We start from the raw sequence: 21,576 nt of genomic DNA on the forward strand, positions 1-21,576 counted from the left end.
CTATTGATTTTAAAAAGCAAATTAACGTATAATTTTATTTTTAAAATAACAAATGAAGTGTCCAGTGATTTTTTTAATTGCATAGAATCTCTGAGGACATAATAATTCATAAAAATTCATAAAACATAACTCTTTTGGTACTGAATTCCACATACTGTCTTGCAAATGTAATTCAAATGATGAACAGACAGGACTGACTTTGTTACACTGTTCTCTTGCTTAGTGCTTCTAGACTCTCATGAATTTTCAGCTACAAATCCCAAATTTCTGGAAGCTCAAATCTACCTGTTTATAAACCACAAGCTCAAGCTGAATGTTACCTTCTCTTTTGCCCTTATAATAGTTACAAAGCTCTCCTTCAAGGTTTCTTTAATTATGAATTTAGGAAAAAACATAATGACTATCCAGGCTCAATTATACGTAGAAAAAAAAAATAATAAAATTTACAATAGCAACACAACTGGCTCCTTCACCTCACGCTACAGGAACAGGCTCTGGAACAAGGCAGCCCAGGATGCAATTATAACTAGGAGAGTAGAAATCTGTACTGCTTTTGCAAGGCAAAAGCACAAGTGAGTAAATAGTAAATAGTAAAAAAAGTACAAGTGAGTAAATAAGAGAGGCAGGCTGCTAGCGAGAGCGCATAAAGCTGTCAATAGCACGGTGGTATTATCTGCAGTTGCATCCCTAAATGAAGATGGGCTCATCGCCCTTGAGGCACAAAAAAAAAAAAAACTTTTGAAGCATATTATGAGAAGTAACGGAGAATCTAGCAGGCAGTCAGACTGTAAAATATGTTTAAAAATACTTTATTTTTATACTCCCTTTCCCTTGCACTTGTCTGTGCTCATCAGGAAAGGCTCGATATGCCCAGCCTTTGCACCACTGTTTTAAGTCTCCTGAACAAGAAAATGGAGACCAACACCCTCCTACAGACAGCCCCCATCCTTCGGTACTGAGTTCGGCACCCCTACAAACCAAGCTTAATCCATCATTCGCCCATTATCACCACTGCTGCTTTGGATGCTCACATAATGCTGCGAACTATCTTTAGGGAAAAACAAGGTAAAAACCCCAAATAGACCTGTAAGCCTTATTCTTCCTTCATTTTAGCATCAAAACCCCTGCTAACATTTTGACAGCTTGTCTGTACGGTGGCAGATAACATGAGGGCATCCTGGGCAGGCATGATTTTAGGAGTCAATGGTACAGTAGCATCAAGAGATTATTTGGTGAAGTAGCGTAAAACATCTGCCCTCCTCTCCCATCACTGACACCCACAGGGAAGCACACAAACATCAGCAACAGGGTTCTGAACGAGAAGGGATGAGATGGGACCCTGGCCCTGCAAGCGTGCCCCCCTCCCCTCCATCCGTGCAAGAAGTTATCTTCATTATATTTGGACTTTATGGCCAGGGAGCGCCGTGAAGTTCACCGAATTCTGGATTTAGCCCAATTTTTCCACCAATCAGACAGTGCCAGAGATGTATGCATTAGAGAAAACCCTACTTGCTGAAAGCCATGGGAGCCTTTCCACTGATTTAATCTGACTTTACAAAGTCCAAGCCACTCCACTCACAAGATGGTTCAAAACACTTGGGTCTCCTTTGGGGTGGCTTCCTCCGCCCGTGAGCCCAGGTGCCACAGATTTTCAAGCAACCACCCTGTGGGGAAGGGAGGCAAAGGAGCAAAATGTGCCTTCTACTTCTTCCCTCCGTGATTTCTTTTCACGCTGGATTTGCAGCAGGTAACACTGCAAACAGAGGCTGCAATTCATGGTTCCTCAGCAAAGAAAGGAAGCTTTGAGTTCTGTTATAAAGAGTTTACCAGCCGGTGCATGAAGGTACAATTCAACACTCACTTTGATTTACTTTATAGCTCTATTCGCTGTGTTCAGGTTTAATTACTGGCTTGTATCACTGCGGAAGGGAAACCTTCTTCTGTACCACCCGCCTGGCAGAGAATTCTCAGAAAACTACCGTATACTACAAAGAGAGGTAATAATCCTTCATTTTCCATGAAAAAGACTAGTACAGGATACATTTGAAGTGTACTTTATGCATTGTCACAGATTTACAGGGAATATTAAATTCTCTAGAGCTTCCAAATTGTCCACCCGGTACCTTGAAGGTGTAATTCTTATCTCAGATATTCTGAATAAACTTTCTAGAGGAGGCTTTCTCCCTCTCTAAATAGGACTAATGCCTTTAAGCACCTAAATTATGCATCTGAGCATAATATGAATCCTCATCCAAGTATGTGTTTAGATCTCAAGACGCAGCATCTGAAATCAGCCCTGGAGAGCAGCAGGGTGGGGGATCACAGCAGAAGGATGCCAAGTCTTGGTGAAAGCCAACTTTCCTTCAGGGAAAACAGGGAAAGGGACAGCACTGACCATGACAGCTACAACTTTGGTCCCTATTAGAATTTTTTAAGGTGAGAACCCATGACATTGCTCTGAAGTTCATCTTGTGATAACCAGGAATTAAATCCAGATGGCAATTCAGGGACCCAATCTCTCCTGGTCAGAGCCCGCAGCAGCTCCCTCTTGATGGGAAACTGGTTCCTGTCTGCAACTTGGTGTGACATTGGAATAAACTGAGAGCATTGTTCATCCGTTCATCAGTAAACTGAGCCATCCAAGGCAAAAGGACAGAAGGCGTTTTCAAAGAAAGAAAAAGAAAATTAAAAGTCCTAGGTTTTGTGGGGTCCTCTAGTTAGCTTGGACCGGATCCAGCCCATCCAATCCAACCCACCCCAGAGATTACCACCGCTGTCTTTGTTGGCTCTCTTCAGATACAACTTGCTCATTCCGGTTTTTTTCCTCCCCTTTGATACCGTCCAAATGCCCAGAATTAGTCTCAAGGAATTATGTTTACTCTGAAGAGTATTTTTTCTGCTGTAACACTAAACAGTACAAATCCACAGCTATTACTGAGATGCAACTGGGGACCTGGTCAGGATTGTGACAGAGGAACTGAAGTTTCATCCTAATGTTGAAGACACAACTAAGTGGGGTTCAGATTGGGGTGAACCTTGGGAAGTGCTTTCTATCCTTAGGGTAATCACAAACAACTACTGCTAAGACAACTGCACGTGGAAAGCACTATCTGTAAAACAGAACTTATACCTACATTTGACAAAGAGTACAGCTATTAATTGATTTGTGCTAGTCATGATCAACACAGCACCTTGAAAACATTCCTTTTTGACTTATTCCATACTAAGAAATATAACAGGGCTGTGAGTCATGCGGAAATTATTTTTCCATATTATGAAATGTTTTAAGGTTTGAAAGCTTTCAAATTTTTATACTCATATTAGAATAAAATCCAGATCTTTCAAAAAACATATTTTAAAAAGAGCTGGGGGGAGAGAGAGCAAAAGCATAACTACATTTGTGGTTTTAGCCATCACCTGTGAGGCACATACAAGATCCAATCTCTGATATACATCAGGTAAAAGAATTGAACCGGCATCTCCAGCATCCCAGGAGCCACAGTGTTCCCTCTCACATGCTCTTTATTTCATGTTTTAAGCACAGTTTTTGTTCTCAGCCTTGCTGAATGCATGCTTTCCTAAAAAAGTTTTAGTTAAAAAAAAATTACAGTTTTCTTCTATAAAAAAGTTTTATTGCAAGCACCCTGACCAACTCTAATGACGTTTTTTTAACTGATTGCCTTATACTTGAATAGTATAGTGATTAAAGCTAAATACCCAAGATATATTCACCAGGTAATATTTTCAATATAGGAAAGACTGAATCTATTTTCTTCCAAAGACAGGGTGTAATAATTATAAAAGAGAAGACAAGCATGGTATTTTTGTAAATATATTTGCTAATAAAGTTGATCGTTATCTAATGTACCCGTCCCTAATTTGAATTCTTTAACAAGGTAACAGAGAAGCTACATGGAGAAGTACAACCCTGAGTGGAATTTTTGATTCACCTAAAAGCAAACTAAATTCTTCCCAACAAGGGAAACAAAACAAGGAATGACATAAAACCCTCCTTGAACTAAAGAGCTTGTTTTTTCCAGCAACTTAATTTTTTTCTTATTGTCTTTTCCATCCTAGAAGGAGAAGCCACTCCCGCAATCCTGAATAACGCACTCCATGGCAAGGCATTGAATCAACAGGAACGTTTCATTCTGAATCAGTTCAATATTAAACTGCATCTGCCTACTTTACGTAACGCCTTGCAGAAATCACAGCTCTGGCACGTTAGTCTCAGTCTTCCCAGCAACCTGCGTACTCATCCCCTACGACACAGTTTAATTACACCTGGCGCAGACGTCCCTCCTGGCTCAGGAAGCAGGTATTACAGCACAGGGAACGTCCGCTAAAGCCGCAAGAACACAAATCCCATCAGGCAGCAGGAATCGAAAGATCAACTCAAAAACAAACCAAGTATCCTCCTTTTGACATTCACCACTATACCATCTTCATTTTTTAAAAGGAAAATTTGAAAAATTACTTAGCAGATGTCAGGTTTGCACACGTGTGTGGAGCCTTGACCGATCTCCATGGTGGGGAAAGCCTCAAGACGAAGGAATTGCATTTCAGACGGTGCTGCATTGCTACCTAAAAGTTCAGAAAACTTATTTTTTGCACAAATGACTGCTGCAAAAATGCTGCATACTTAATGACAATTACTGGTTTGACATCAATATTTCTCCTTGTAGCTTTTCAAATTATTCAGTGGAAATAATGAAGCTGTCATCTAAAATACTATACGTATCGTAAAATTTTATGTCCCACTTAAATCTCAGAAAAGAATGACAATAAACTTTGATTAAATACTTGCCTGTAGCAGAATAAGATGTCAACAGACAGTAGTAAATTCAGAAGAATTCCTATTGACTGTATGCCAGTTTGCTAATGGCAATTGCGTTCAGAGAAAGCTGTCTGCTGACAATATCTTGGCCTAGGCATCTCATCAGCTAACAACAACGTTACATTTAAAAGCAATAACAATCAAACTACAACAATAGGAGAAATTTCTTATAACCGTTTTGAATGTATTCATCTCATCACAGTGTCACAGGGGTTTTTCGCCATGTTGCATGACCAGCCTTAGAGATACCTTAAAGCATCCAGGGCTTGTCGTGTTCAGTAGTCACTGGGAGACCAATGTCACACTTCACTGAAATCCCTGGCTTCTGGTTGACTTTTCTTAACGCCAGTCAACAGGTAAGAACATCGGAGAAGAGCGGTGTCAGTTTGTCAGGGAAAGCAGTGGCGTATGGAATAAATCTAATTGCAGTGGTCCATCACTATTATCAGAGCCCCATAGCGGAGAAGAGGAATGCGATAGCAATGAAGACGAATGGAGGTGAAGATCTATCACGAAAAAAGATGAAGCAGCGCAGAAGAACAATGGAAAAGAGGAAATAAACACAAATACAACCAGGATCATTTTCAGGGGAAAAAAAAAAAATAGATGAGACAATCATTAAGGGTTTGAGTCACAAGACTTAGTTAAAATGCAACTATGAAAAACAATGCATCAGATTAAGGAAAAAACACTTTTAACCACATAATGCACAATGAAGAAAAAGGGAATAACAACTCAGGAGAATAAGGAAAAAGGAAAGTAAAATGAAAAATTATGAAAAACGGAGAATAAATGTGAAAAAGAAACAGCATGCCTGGAAATATGTTATGAAATCCCCATTAAATCAGAAGTCTTGCCCAAATCCCTGCATACTGGGCACAATCCTGCCCTTTACTTATGTCCAAGTGATCATCACAGAGGTTATGAGAAAAAGTTGATGACGAGTATGGAAAAAAAGTGGTATTTGCTTTTCTTTCCTATACATCCTCTGCTGCAATTTGGACTGTTTTCCCTCTTTGTTTATGTAAAAGCACATAAGAAAATTGATTTGTGACTCTAAGGAAGCTCCAAGAAAGCGAGCACCGGGGGAGGCACGTCAGCGAGCAGCTGCCAAGCCTGCAGAGAACACCCCAGTATACCTCTATGGAGCATTATACAGGAGCTACCAGTCTCAGGGTTAAAAAAACAATACAGCTGCATGAGGTTACCTACATAAGAGATTGGCTCCGATGTAGTTCCTATCTCACACAGGAAGACAAGTAGTCATTTAAAGGAATTTGCTGCACATTCACCTGCTGGGCTTGGGCGTAAAAGCAGAATTAATTCTACCTTGTGGCTGTTTGCACAATCCCTCCTGAATTAAGAGAAATCACTCACGTGGCACCTGAAAGTAAACATGGGTTCACTGTATTCCCAGAGAAGAGCACAGAAATTCAGGCTGCTGTTCGTAGTAATTAACATAGCACAGCAATCTGAAAACATAAAGTGTAAGAACTAAACATAATCCATATTAGTGTTCTGGGGTTTTTTCCGCGCTCTCTCTTTGCACGTTTTTCTTTTTTCTCTATTATCCCTCCTCATTGTAAATGAGGGAATCTACACAGGTGGGTTGATCAAGACTGATTGCAATTAAGATTTATTGTTGAAATTGGTGCTGTGGTGTAATTGAAACAGGTGTCCCTCTATTTTCTTCAGCGTAGTGCTTTGTTCCAAATGCTAATCAACACAAAATATTGTAGAAACCAATTACACAAATAAGTCAAATGTATTAAAATATAAAACATACATATCTTTCCAAAACATTAAGAGAAAAACCAATTATGAGTAGACCTGTTTATTCCAATAGTGTATACAGTCCACTTCAACTTATATATCTGTGGAGTGGGGCAGAACAATTTTAGTGGAGGAATTCAGGCATTTTAATTCAGAATAAAGAAGGTGGCATTTTATTCTCACTGCATCACAGCCGTAAATTTCTAAACCCTCCATTTTTGCAGACTTAAAGTGCCATCTTCACTCTCAAAACTCCAAAAAAAATTATAAGGGACATATTACAAAGGGAAAACTACAGTAATCATGCTCTCACACAGTAAGTGACCCCAAAAAGAAAAATTGTGTGTGCATGCATGGAAAGGTGCAATGCTTTTATACCTACTGGTTTGATTATTAAGATTTTTGTTCTGAGTATGCTACTTTTAAGAATGACATACCTTGTTGGCTTGCTTATAGCCATCAGGGCTATGACTGACTTATCCAAGCGATATTCCCAAAATAAGGTAGCAATTTGCCATATATTGGGAATAACAGACTCTTTTTCTTTTCTAGCCCCAAAAATCACCCCAAGAGTGAGTTTGTATTAACATAAGACACTGAAAAATTGTAAACAATAGTGCAGCAGATGAGGTTTATCTAAGTTGGCAAAAGTCTTGTTTTCAGATACAGTGAATGTTAATGATAATAAATAATTGCAAATACCATCTGGACTCTTTGAAAAACATCTTTCTCCAAGTCTGCAGTTGAATCTCTACAAAAAGAGGATCAATGCAAAAGAAAATGAAAACAGTAAATTAAAATTAGATTTATGCCAACTACTTAAAACTAAGTGCTCATTTAGAAGCAGTTAACACAAAAATGTGTTCTAGTTCAGATGCAGAGTCTGGTCTAATCCCATAAAGCAACTCCGAGAGCTCCCACAGTCTATCACGAAACGTTCAGAATTTGCAGGACCGAATACAAGGCTATTTTTATTTTTATTATTACTACTAACAGGAGTAGTTTCTTTTCCAATTTTGTCTCTAATTGATCCACAAAACTCAGAACAGTGTGGTATTAAGATGTCCTATTCAATAGCTTTTAAAAGATTGCAATAAAGAAGAAAACTCACCCAGTAACATAGACAATCATCAGTCACGGGTCTAAACGAATGACGGAAATCTGTTCTTGACAAAAGCAATGCAAATTGCAAACCATGATCTTCGGTTGTTGAGTAAAACCTCTTAGCGTACACACCAGTTTTGCCAAGTATCAACTATACATCTAAACTGCATAAGACATTTTTCAGGTGGGTTAAGTTACTTCTGGCTAATGTACCCTAACTTATGCATAAACATTTTTACATAATAAAGTTGTGAATTTTAGAAAGAGTGTTTAATTTCCACTGTATTTTGCATATATCATTTAGTACTTAAAATGGGGATAAATCAAATGTAGGAAACACAATATTAATAATATTTTCTGCGTGCTTCCACTTTGCCCATGAGGTGGAACTTTAATTACATCATTAATAACGATGCCTACATTTTCAGTCGGTAGTGCATCATTCCTCTAGTGCCATTTAAAGTGCATTTGGTCTCTAAACTGCTCCACCCTCTGGAACTGGTTCACTGATTATATTGTAACAGCAGCCTCGTCCTGCTTACAACTCAGCTACAATGGCATCAACAGAAGAATTTAAAGGCAGGAATTGCCTATTATGACCTAGAATGTGGAAGGTTTATTTAGAAAAGTTTCCTGTTATTTTCTGTCTCCAGAAAGTTTATATAGATTTAAAGTTGACGGGGAGGGGGGGAAGAGAGAAAAAAAATCTATCATTGTTTTCCCCTATTATTCAGAGTCCAAATTGTCTCAAAATCAAAAAATACCTAAAAGCTGGCACCTGTGACTATAATTTTTACTGGGAAAAAAACAAAAAATATTGTTTCCAATGAGGGTTTCCAAAAGGAAATCTCCCCCAGTAAGCAGCGCAGGACCTTGTATTTGGGTAGTGTAATTACAAGGTGATGAATAACAGATCTGCTAGTGCATCAGAAAAAAACGATGTGTATCATTTTCTGCGTATCAGAAGCCTTGAGACACAACTTTTCCTGAAGCTTGCTCTTGCTGTTGCTGGTCCAGATAAGGCAGCACACTCCGCCTCCTTTTTTCTTGGCTGATGGAACTATTTCCCACGAAAACTTCCACTCTTTCTCTAAGGTTCGGATGGAGATGGATACTGCCACTTGAACGTTTGCACAGTAAGATGAAGCATCCTCACAGCGTTGGCCAGCGTTATCATCCCGACCTGGGAAATGGGGTGTTGCCAGCAGGGCAGCATCCACCGGAATAGGAACACTACGTCCCCAGGAGGTCTCTGCTCGGTGGGGTACACTCACCCTCCACCACCGCGTCCTTTCAGAGTTCAAACATATGGATGGGTTTGGCCATGGCAACTGAGTTCAGACTCTGACACAACCTGAGCTGGACTGTTGTTATTACACAAGACTCTGACCCCCTCGCTTAGAAGCAAAATAAGGTGCATACGCACCTGCAGCTTCCAATTTTTTCCAAATTGAGTGGTGAAGCTACAACCTGAAGACTGTATTAAAAAGAAAGGCCATTGCCCATGCTTTGGTAGTGTCCTCAGGGTACACCCTCTGCTCACAAAAAGACATGAGAGAAAGATGACAGAGGACAAAGTAAACGGATGGTAAGTGGAGAAAACACAGGAGAAGGAATTATCTTTGATATCAAAATTTCATCAAGCTGGGGCTTTCTCGGAGATGCTGAAGCCAGGACCATGTGCTGAGCTGGCAGTTCAGACAAACGCCTGCTGAGTTCAGAGGCACCCGCGCCAGCAGCCACCCTCCCACGCTGACCTACTCCTTATTTGCTCCAAAGCAGAAAAAAAAAAGATGTACGAACCGTAAAGGGCCTGGATAGATACCAACCGGTCATTCCCTAACAGGTTTTCCAGCTCCTGTTGGAGAACTACTATTTTAACTTTGCTACTAGATTAAAGGAAAACACAGAATCAGTAAATGAAATCAAATGAACACCCCCCCACCCCCTTTTTAAACACCCTGAAGTGTCAAGACTGTCAGGAGGCATTTGGACATGCTTTTCAAATATAAGAACTGAAACAGAAAAACTGGAGAATATCTGGATAAAATTTGGTTTTCTACCACTAAATTTCTTTGTGTGAAAAAAGCAATAACCTCTCCGCAACTTAGAAAATATTTCTGTTCTGATTATTCAGCTATTAAAATGGGAAAGTGTCATTTTATGACAATTGCTTTCGGCAGGAGATATTTTACACTTATATTCTCAAGGAATATGCACATAAGGAAGAACAATATTAAAACCTTCAGCGTTAATCTGTATTTTCAAAGCTAAGCACATTTTGACAAACTTTCTAATAGACACTGTTCAAAATTCATAACATATATGAGCATGATTACATTACTCTAATTTATTTTTTCTCCTCTCATGCGCAGCAATAAAATTTTACCTTTGAACTTATATTTATTACAATTTTTACTCTATGGAGGGCACAGAAATATAATAAAGCTCTGCTAATTCCATACATTATTGAAATCCTAACACTGCAAATGATATCTTACTGTCTTCATGCATACTTAAAATTTCAATTCAAAACCAATTTCATTAAAAGGGCTGGTTAAGCAACAGCATATGCTTATTTTAAGTTTGTGGATTAATGTAGCAGAATTATATTTTATATATCGGGGAAAAAAGTAGGTAATACTAGTGTTTGTTTAGGTGTTGTAAGCAAAAGCATGATAGATGCTAAATAACCAAGTCCTCCATCCATCAGACTCCTAAGCATTATACAATTGTAGAGAAGGGAAGTGCTGGAAAATAACCTTTGCTTATCCACAGGCTGCTGTAAACTCGGTCTAATTCCAGCGGTAAAAATCCCATTGACTTCAGCAAACTGAGAAGCTATGCACGAATAGCTTCAAACTAAACAAAGCACAAACAGGTGAGAGCACAGAAGGAATTCAGACCACGAAGATCAGGAGTCATCAGGTCACACTAATGATACCTGGTCAATGAAAACATCACAACTGACATACAAGACAAATTTTGGGCATTTCTTAACTTGGTCGATATATTACTAAATGATATGGCAATAAAGTCAGTAAGGGAGCAGGTCATGCAACCAAATACATGACAAAGTGCAGAAGTTGACTCAAACTGCAAGTATAATATTGGCACAACCTCCTTTCTCTTCACAAAGGTCACTTCGCACATTAGCTCCAGCTTCGTTGATTAGCAGCTGAGATAACGGCCGCCCACACGCACCTCAGAGTCATTGGGAAAAAAGACAAGGGGATGACTTTCTGCATACGATGTCCTCATCACATTTCTGGTAATTGTTCAATCATAGATAAAGGACAAATAGGGAAAAACCAGCTGAACAGACTACTCTGAAAATGTAACAGAAACAACTTAACAACCTTTACATTTGGCACTGAGGCATCAAAAATGATAGCTATTATTACTGCTGTAATTACATGGCTGGGACTCAGAAGAATTGCATTTTGCTTCCCTGGAAACATGGCCATGTGATGTTTGATGGTTCCTAAATCCGTCGGAACAGATCTCCCCACCATGGCCAGTTTGCAGAACACCCACAGGACCAAACACCTGAACACTTGAAGACACGCTGCCAGAAATGGTCCAAACAGGGCTCCCAAACCCATAGGGTCCATCACCTCCATCCTCCTGGAGGCAGACTATGCCAGCTCAACTTCCACAGGCATCGATATGATCGCACCAGGGGAGTTTTGAAAACTCAACAGCCAGGACTGCTGTCAGCCCCTGACTTGGGCTTCTCTAATCACAAACCTCTGAGGTGCACCAACACTGCGATCCTTCCAGAGCGTTACCCTGTTCCCACCACATCTGTGTCCCTACGCAGTCTTACAGGCCACCACTGAGGACTAAGCCTGACATTTTCATATCTAAACCCTTGTCAAGTGAACTACAGTAAAAATCCTCTGCCTGCGAGTCAGCAGGCATCAGATACGTCCTCCTGAGCCAGCTGCAAGAGAGAAATGCAAGGGAAAAAATACATTGAGCCAATTAAGCTTTTTGACCACAAAATACCAGACCAGGCTGGGGAAACGTGTGAGGGCCATGTCGCCGTGCTGGAGGACTTCCCAGAGTTTAGTAGGACTCAGTGCATGATACCAAGCTCTCACAGGCTCAGTTGATCAAATTTAGGCTACTGAGCTATTCTGTGCCACGGCAAGCCCAGACGGGACAAGGCAAACCTCATCTTGGCATGACTTCCCAGCAACAAGCAGCAAGGCAGGGAGGAGTTTACCATAGCAAACCATGATGTTGTCTCCTACATTAAGGTGAACTTTCAAGATTCCCAGCTGCAGAGCCAGAATTTAACAAAATCCCTCAGAAATCTGGTTTCGACCACGTTTGGTTTAGAGAGCAATACTCACTTGTTAAAAAAGGAAAGGTTTTTCTTTGAAACTAGGGGAGCAGAGCAAGATTTTTACCTGTTCTTGAGCAGTTAGGTGAAATGTGTTCCACTACAGACTTTACAGTCACCTCACTGGCAACATAACCTCCCAACACATTGAAAACCAGCGGAAGTGTTGAATTAATACATATATGCTAACAAGCACTCCTACAACCGTGAATGTTTAATCTAGTTTTTCACTAGCTGACACGGTACCCCATGGCCCCTACGTGGTTTTGAAGCCTCGAGACAGGGGAAGAACTAGAGGGAAACCGCTGTAAAGCGGGGAACCGCAGAAAAGCGGTCAGAGGGAAAAGTCTCTGGAGAAAGCCTGGAGCAGAACACTAACACAGCAAAAGAGGCAAGGCAGACAGTGTTAATGTCTGGACTGGGATGGAGGAGGGAGAGAAGGGAGTTAACGTGAGCACCTGGGAAGTCTGTCTCTATATTCAGTAATCGTGGGGCTACATTTCGATGATGTGTAGAACACTTCCCAGCAATATATGATGTTACCGCTTATGTGCTGTGTATACAAAGAGATGCAAACAAAATGAGTTTTCAGAGAGCATGTAATACTGGCTGACTGCACAGGATAAGTTATTACGTACCAACCGACTGCTGGAAAAAGGAACTTTTACACACCTTTGGGGTCTTACCCATATATCTTAATGTTCTGGACCATGACAAATGATTGGATAACAACTCTTACTCCCCTTGTCATCATCCATCTTCTTAGGAGGCTTATTTCTTCAAATCCTGATGATGAACCTCTGTAGTCACTTATCTGAGCAGTGAAAATTTATTGCCTTTACTAGAAAATGAAATTCTCCTCCAGGAGAACTGCAATGGACACAAAAGGGCAAATTCCCACCCTGGAGCATGTGGATGCATTTTCTTTCTCTTTAGTGGGAACTATATACATTTATCCCATGTCAGAATTTGGACCAAAGGGTATCTTCTGTGTTAATAAGAATGGCTAATTTCCAATTAAATAAGCTTACAGATCATAGAGATGCCCTAATGAGAAAAAAAGATGAGGCTCCATACTAATCCTGCTTTCACTGCACATATTTAACAGGGCTGCCAAAGCAGAGTCTCCAAAATACTTACTAATTACATTGGACTGCCTCCAGCCGCTGTCACTGGCAGGGAACGGGCAAAGTTTGCAATGAACCAACCCACCAAGGGTTCAAAGACGATATTATTATTTTGGGAAAGCCTAGAAGGAGTCTAGAGAACTGTGGAACAAAGTACTGCAGGGCTCATTTGGACAGAAAATACTGCCATAGTCTGTGGCCTTCAGCAGCAGCTGCATAAAAATATCCTGGCGCAGCTGGGAGCAGCCCCCAAACTGGTAAGATGCAAGAGTGCAGACTAGCACCAACTCCACGGCATTCATGTTGGACTTAAATACATGCTATCTCCAGCAGCTACTGGAACCTGTAGTAGAGGCTGGAGCATAAAAAGAAGAAAAGCTATAGGGCAGAAGTCTATAAATTCAGCTGAAAGAATTCAAGAGTGCCTTCTTTTATTTATGTGTTCAATGGCAAGGTGGTTGTTCCCAATACAGGGAGAGCCCAAATTAACACCAAAGGACAACTGAGGGATCCAAAAGTACACTCCTAAAGAAAACTGAGTTCCTACTTCTTGTCCGAGAACTAGCAAATCTGTGCAAGTCGCGTGTGACCCTCAGAAGAAGCAGTACTAAGAACAGTCATTCCAGAATTTGTATCAAGTTGCACAGTTAGCCATTAATTAGCTTGGAGTTAAAAACCTCCATTCCAGCTCCACAGTACAAGAAGGGTTGAAAGAGCTGCCGGTGCCCAGAGTGACACCATAAATATTGATCACAGTGCTCGTTCCACTTCACCAGCCACGAAGCGAGCAACGGTCCTCAAGGGAGAGGAAAAGGCAGATCCAATTTTAATCAAACCGCCGTACTAAAACGCAAACCTCGTGGAATATTATTTTATTTATTGTTCTTTAGTCCTGCCAATTGCAGCCTATGAAAAAGAGATGTTTCTGGACAGAGAGCCAAAACGTTCAGCTGCCAGGAAGGCGCATCTACGCTACACGAAGCAGTCCTACGTAAAGATACCCAAGTGAGCTCTGCAACCAGCAAAAGCAGTTTTCCAGCCCAGCACCTCGCCCTGGGCTCGTTAGAACCACAGTTCATTAACCAGCCAAAGCTTCGTGCTATTGCAGCTATAGCGTTTCTGAGATACAAACTGGTCTCTGGCAATGAAGGGGCCGTACAGACTTATTAGCTTATTCAGACCGACCTACATAGTATAGTACATAAATCCTAAACCATTTAACCTTCAAAATATATGTCTGGGAATACTGCCAGTGAATATTTGAAAGGGATTACAGGAAATGTATTAGTTGTCACTGAAAATGAAAATATGGATTTCAATTGAAACTCTGTATAAGGGGGCGTTCTTCCCCCAAAATCCGTCAGTCTAGCAGCCATGCTGAACAAAGGGAAAATTGTACAGCTAGCTCAGACTGCGCAGGGCAAGCTGATTTATTTTAAAAGCTACATTTTTATCTACTGAAATAAAACATTTTACTTTTTTATTTTTCTACTTTAATCAGAATATAACCTCATTAAATGACAGTGTGTGAAAAGAACATATAAACTAGAAAGAAAATATAAAAACTTTCTGAATAAATTAATGTTTATTGCTTTTAGACTTTGATATTCTGGTCTTTACTACTTAAATGCAGTTTAAATGTATTACTTGCCACGGCCTTTACGTTAAACTCAGTAAGTCTGCAATTTGCGATAAAATTCCTTATCTCTCTCTTTCTGAACCTACGCAAAGATCCAAGGTTAATTTCCAGATAATATTACTTCATGAAATAATTATCTTAGTCTACAGTACTTAAAATAGCTAAATTCAAGAAAGATATTTTTAAAAATGAAGCTGTCACAGCTGCAGGATGGAGCCTGCTCCCCCCGAGCACGCAACCCCATAGCAGTGGGATCTTCAGTGGGGTGCAGAGCCTGGGCACCCCAAGCCCGGAGCAGCCGCCCGCGTGTCCTGCTCGCCCCGGGGACTCAGGACAGGGATGCTCCGTGCCGATGCATATCCAGGGCGCAGACCTCCCTGCAGCGGGGAGGGAAAGGGGACCCAGCCCCATGCAACCTCCAAGCCCCCAAAAGCCAACAGCAAGGCAGCCTGCCTTCCTCTTCACAGCCCCAGCACTTGCTGAAAAATGACTCTCTTGAGCCATTCTTTCTCATCCTGCTAATTTTTCCAAACATCCTCCTATTAGACTATACAAATATATTCATTTACTAAACATGCCATTAACCAGGTCAGCATACAGTATTCACAACTTATTACACAGCAGCACCAAATCAGTCACAGAAGCAATTATGCAACTGTAGAGCAGACAAGTCACTTTAATCTTAATATGGGGCTGGGGATGTACATGCCAATGTTCATTGCCATGACTCATTCATTTCCAAGTATTCTATACCATTTGTTTCACCCTCACTTACGCAGCACTCTCATGTATTTTGATTTGTAAGCTTTGTGAACTGTCAGAAAACATAAGCTCAGTGCTTCACCCTTCGCATCAGGGATTTGGTTATTGAACGTAAGGGTGTTTCTAAGCTTCTGTCACCCAGGTGGGGGAAGAAGCTGGGCTAGATATTCAGATTCAATATGTGGTTATCTCACCAAAAAAAAAAATCCTTCCAGAACTATTTAAAATAGGTAGTTGTAGAGAAGAGAAATCAGAGCTAAGATTATGGGATGCTATAGTTACAACAGGAAAAAAAAAGTGGCTTTTAAAATCACAGCTTTATTTGAAGACATTCATTTATTTCAGCATCTTCGGAAAACAGGTTGCCATATAATATTAACAAACAAGAATATGCTCTGTCAACCACATGCAGTACCACAGACATTTTGAAGACCTAAATAAATAATCTATTAGAAAACCTAGCCTAGTCTGAATTAATGCAGACTCCTATGATATAAATGAACAGCAGCAGTGGAATTATTTTCCTGGGATTTAAGCCGTATATAGCATTAAAAGTAAAGGCCTTAAGATACTTATTGATAGGCAAGAAACAGCTATCTTTAGATCTATGCATGCCCAGGGAGCACTCTGCTAAATTTACATTCTCAGGGAGTTTCTAAGAGAGTTACCAAATCAGTCAGCTTTATTTGTAAACACCATGAAAAAGAACAAAACACCCTCTTGGCTCTAGTCTCCTTTGACACAGCACTAAGCGTACAACAAAACAGTGCTGACTTTGTATTAAACTTGGGAAATCTACTGAAACCATGGGGGGGAAATTCTTCCTACGTTAAATTTAATGGGAATTTTGCATGTGGTAACAAAAAATGGAATTTGAACTTACGGGATCAGCTTCATTTCTACAACGTACTACGGGCAGCCAAGATCCATCTCCCCCCTGCTTCAAGCACGGATGGAGCCATTTCTACAGAACTGCCCAACAGTCTATCATTAAGTTCATGAGGACTTCCCAGTCCTGCTGGGTCATCACATTTTCACTACAAAAAAGACTTGGTATTTTATATCACATGCACATTTGGCAGTAACGAATGGAAACAACCCCCAAATCAGGGACAGACTTAGGTGCAGTGCCACGGGAGATGTGGAAAGGGAGCAGAGGTGGACCTCACGCCACCTGGAAGTGACTTTGTCCCTCCAGCAAAGCGCCCTGGGTTCATCCAGCCCCAGCGAACTCCCTGCTCGCTTGCTAGGGGTGGATAAATATTCCCACTTCTTCCAGAAAAGTCACTTTTCAAACCACACCTGTCTCCCACTGGACGTAGTGCCTGAATCCCCACGGACACCAGTAGCCACAGGACCAAGCCAGGAACTAACTTTGTGTGATTGTTTTTCCCTCCTCGGGGATATGAAAGGAAGAAGCACTGTCTTCTGCTTGCATAGCTGCTGACCCAGTCCACACGGATGTCTTGACTCATTCGCCTTTCTTTTCCTTTTTTCCCTTTCTGGGCTTGGTAACTACTGGGTCCATGGGAGGGTTCATTGGTAGCAACACCATCAGGCTACCGATGGCAAAACATAGACCGCAGCTCCCAGAAAGGCACTGAACAAATTCATGCTTACAGTCCAATTCCCACATCTCCATAGGAATTTTTAAATAATGCATCTGTTTTAAGAATCGTGGTAAAAGGATACACACTAAAATCATACAGTATGGGAAGACCAGGCTTCAAAATTGGAAAATACATCCCAACAATACAGGATGATTCTGTTTCTAAAGAAACTCCATCTCATATATACGTTCTCTTCAAAAGCTTTGCTCTGACATTTGCAAACTGCCTAAAGATAAAAACTGAACAGGCTGTTTATTTAAAAAGGAACTATGAAATATCTTATCCTGTTACTTGTTTAACTCTTCTGCACAAAGGCGGTACCTAATTTGAGACAATTACAGACAGAATTCATACAGATGCTTCATACAGACAGAAAGAAAAACACCGAACGATGGAATTTTAAATTGTTCTCCTCGAAGAGCTAATCTTTCTCGACTCACTGATTCACATTCACTCCAGCGCTTCACAAGAGCTACCTTTTATTAAATATGAGATTCAATTCACAGATAAACAAATGCGATAATGTAATCTGCACTTAAAATAATAGTTTGGCTTTACAGTTTTGGGGGAATTAGGAGTTCTCCCTTTTCATGGGTGTTCTTAGCCTATTACTTCCTGTCACAGCTTCAGAGCTCACGTCCGTAATCGAGGTGCTCTGAACTCGTGTTTCCACACAAGCCGGGATCTGTGTGCGGATGGAATCCCGTCCCACAGAGAGCGCTGAATTCAGTGGGAAACCTGCCAACAGGAGGATGTTAAAGAGCATTTAGGAGCCGCATCCCGTGCCCGTGTTCCCTGCTCTGCGATTTCTCTGCCATTTCATCACATGTTCTTCTCTTTCCATTACGACCACCTGACTAATCACAAATTGCTGCCTAATGAAGAGTACTGGCATTACAATACTTAATCAGAATGAAGAGGAAGATTTACTTTAAAAACCTGACAGACCAATATGCTCCAGAGCCAATCTCTGTAGTGCAGAACTAGCCCAAAGTTTCCATGTCCTGAATTCTTAATTAGAAGTTCATCAAAACTTCTTATTTTAAGGGGGGAGCCTTCCCCTCCAGCATCCATTAACCTCAAAACAAGCGACTAAATTTGTTTTTAATCAGCTCTACTTCATAAACAGCTTGATAAAAAGAAACTCAAAGGAAGTGCAACACTTCTCTCTAATTCCCGCCCAACGGCATTCAGAACTCCTGGATAAAGGCGGCTCTCACAATCACTCCTGCCCAGCACGCAACGCGCAGCGCCGAAGGAATTTCAGCTACAGAAAAAGCCTTCTGTAGGGCCACCCAGCAGGAAAGGATTAAATTACACAAAAAAAGCCCTTCTTTTTTCCTCTACTAAAAAGGCTTTGGTCGGAGGTCAACATGAGAAGCTGTCTATTGAAGTTAGACTCGAATTATTCCCATATCTAAACCCGAGGAGAAACTTACTGCCGACCCCCACAGCAGGGCACACCACCAGACCCCGGGTGCAGCTCCTTCACCTTCTCTGAGGAACAGTGAGCACAGAAGACCTCACGGCTGCAGGCTGCTCCAGCCTTTTCTTCTACCCTGACTTCTCCGCACCTCTCCCCACAGCCCAAACCCTCCCGCAGACCGATGGAGGGAAGCCTCCAGCCCCACACGCCGCCGGTTGTTACAGGTATTCACTACCAGGTCTCAGTCTCCTGTCTGCAGAATCAGGTTTAGTTTATTTCTTTTAATGTTATCTGTTGACAATAAATTCCTAGAATTTAAACGATACTACCTCATGCAGAACTTAATTGGCTTATTTTGAAACATTTTTTTATTTCATGGGTTATATCGTATGAGTTGGATTCCAGCCCACTAAACCTCACATACAGAATGCAATAAAATACAGCCAGGCATTTTTTTACCCTAATGATCTTCCATTTAATTTAAAGCCTTTATACTGTTTTGAGTATTTCTCTTGGAAAAAAAGTCTTGGCTAAAATAATTTTGAACTGAGAATTGGGCAATTTTCTGCCTATTAAGAATTTGAAAAATATGAAATGCATTAAAAACTGTTTTCTGGCTTGTTTTAGCCTGGTGTCCTAAGGAAATCAGGCTACGCCATCGTGCTGTCTATCCATCTGCTGAACACCAGAAAATTTTGAAACCGTTTATTAATGTAAATGAAACTTGTCAGAAGGGCTGGTCCCTTAAAGATTCAAATGTCTACTTGAATTACCAGCTGAGTGTTGGAGAAAGTCACAAACCATTGCCACCACCGAGGAAAAGTTATCCCTCCGCCGTGTTTGCTGACCGGACACTGGTCAAACACCGGTAACCAGAAGAGGACAAATGCTACAAGTACGTAGAACATGAAACTTTCCCCATTCACTTTTTAAATACTTTGTGAACATCTCTGCGAACCGTCAGCTGTCTCTTCAATACGAAGAGTTCAGAAGGATTGCTTAAATGAAAGGCTCACGCCTGCTCAACCCGTGCTGGGCTTTCTTGCAATTTAGCTACAGGATCCTTCAGAAAAGTTCTGTGAATGGTGTCATATACATACGCTATAGTATCTGGTTAACGAGAAATAGCTTAAGGATGGTATTAATGCAAAAAGCTTTGAATTCTTGTATCTCAAGGGGATATTCTGGGAGGAAACCTGCAGAAGTTTTGAGGTCGCAACTGTGTAAAGAGGGTCTAAAAGCACCATGTCAAAACCAGGTGAAAATACCACTGGTGTGAACGCTATGAATAGCCACTGGTTATTTTCAGAGAGCCCCTTTATACGTATCAAACCCAACAAGGGTGGGACTAAAGCATAAAGGTGTCATAAAGCATGCCCACTTCTAACATTCCTCAAGATTGTGTGCCTGGTGCTTTGTGTTTGAAAGACTTAATACAAATGTTACCAAATCTCACACAAGGAGTGAGGAAAATATCTAGGTATGTTAAACACTTCCTTCACTCATAGAAAAGCAATGAAATCCTTAACCACTTTTGGAACCTGTTTAACCCCAAAAAACAGAACCCTTATGGATGAGATTCACCCTCACCGTCACGTCTTCCATCTGCTCCTCCTGGTAACTTCAGGCACCTTTGGGTCACAGATCCAGAATCCTGTCCTTAATAACACTTTTTGAATCGATCCTTCTGGCCTCCTTCCTCTTCTATCTACACAAGTTAATTTTAGAACTTGTCATCTACCTACTACCTACCTTTCAAATACAGTTCAAGAAGGATCCTATTTTGCTCACATCTCCCCTTTGTTGAATCAGTGTTCCCTAAGAAACACAGTAACTCTCTAAAAAGAATATGAACTCAACACATATCTGAAGTTATGCTTAGTTTAAAGAAAACAGTCAAACAGGTAATTTATGCTGCATGCTCCATTTCACTGAGAAAACAGGAATTGCTATTGGCACTTATAGGTATTTTTCTTGATTCTTACTGAAACAATCTGGGATTTTTGTCTACAATATATTGTGAGGGGCAAAACCAAATAAATCTATTTTAAGATTTCTTTTCCAGGCTTAAAAAATTAACTATAAATACCTTCGCTGTTATAAAATACAATACAGGAACCTTATTTCAGTCTTGTAATTGAAAGATTAGAATGCATCAAACTCAGTAAAGATTCCCCAGACATTAAAAAATGGTTTATATATAAATAGCTAAAAAGTATACATTTGCACTAGCCTAGTATACAAATATTAATCCTTCTATACAGTTTCTTCAAACCTCTTGCACCAATACAACAGACCTACAGGTCACTCACACACACCATGCTCTTTAGGTAACCTCTATCGCAAACTCAGATCAAACTTCTTCCATAACATTTAAAACATAAAGGGCAATACAGATCTTGCCATAATAAGTGAAGTTTATATTTTTCTTAATGTTATAATTCCCGTTTCTGAAAGGGCTACCTTGAACCTTTGTTCCAAATCTACAGGTGTTTGAAGATCAGGTTCATTTTTAAAAAAAAAAAATCGGCACCTGCTGCTCCCTCTCACTAATGCAAGTGGGAGCTGGATCTTTGAAAATCCATCACCTCTCTGCTGAAACAGCCATAGGGAAGAAATGGCCTTTGCCCTCGCCATTTTAACACTGCTCTGAAGTCTTGAAAAACATCTTTTGCAGACATTAGGTACGATAAAGGAGCACTAGATACCGAGAAGAATCGTGGTTTTGCATAGAAATTCATTTGAGGGCATTCTGCACCGACCACAAGCTCAGACTTAGCTCAGCTGGCACGGCAAAAATATTTTCACAGGTAGCTGTAATACTTTATATTGACAAGCACAGGGAGGATGAAAGCTGGCTATATCCCTAATCAACTCCACTGGTATCTCTGTCTGCCAACTACACAGAGCTAACATCACCACTGGATACCGATTATAGCTGCCTTCT

At 40.7% G+C, this 21,576-nt stretch overlaps 1 protein-coding gene across 1 annotated transcript in view; it reads right to left on the bottom strand.

Annotated features, from left to right (window-relative positions):
- The window catches only part of THSD7B (thrombospondin type 1 domain containing 7B), a 271,437-nt gene that overhangs the window by 150,909 nt on the left and 98,952 nt on the right, over positions 1-21,576 (bottom strand). The gene's annotated exons all lie outside the window — the stretch shown is intronic.

This window comes from Calonectris borealis, chromosome 6 (genome assembly GCF_964195595.1).
Source record: "Calonectris borealis chromosome 6, bCalBor7.hap1.2, whole genome shotgun sequence".
In the NCBI taxonomy this organism is placed as follows: Eukaryota; Metazoa; Chordata; class Aves; order Procellariiformes; family Procellariidae; genus Calonectris; species Calonectris borealis.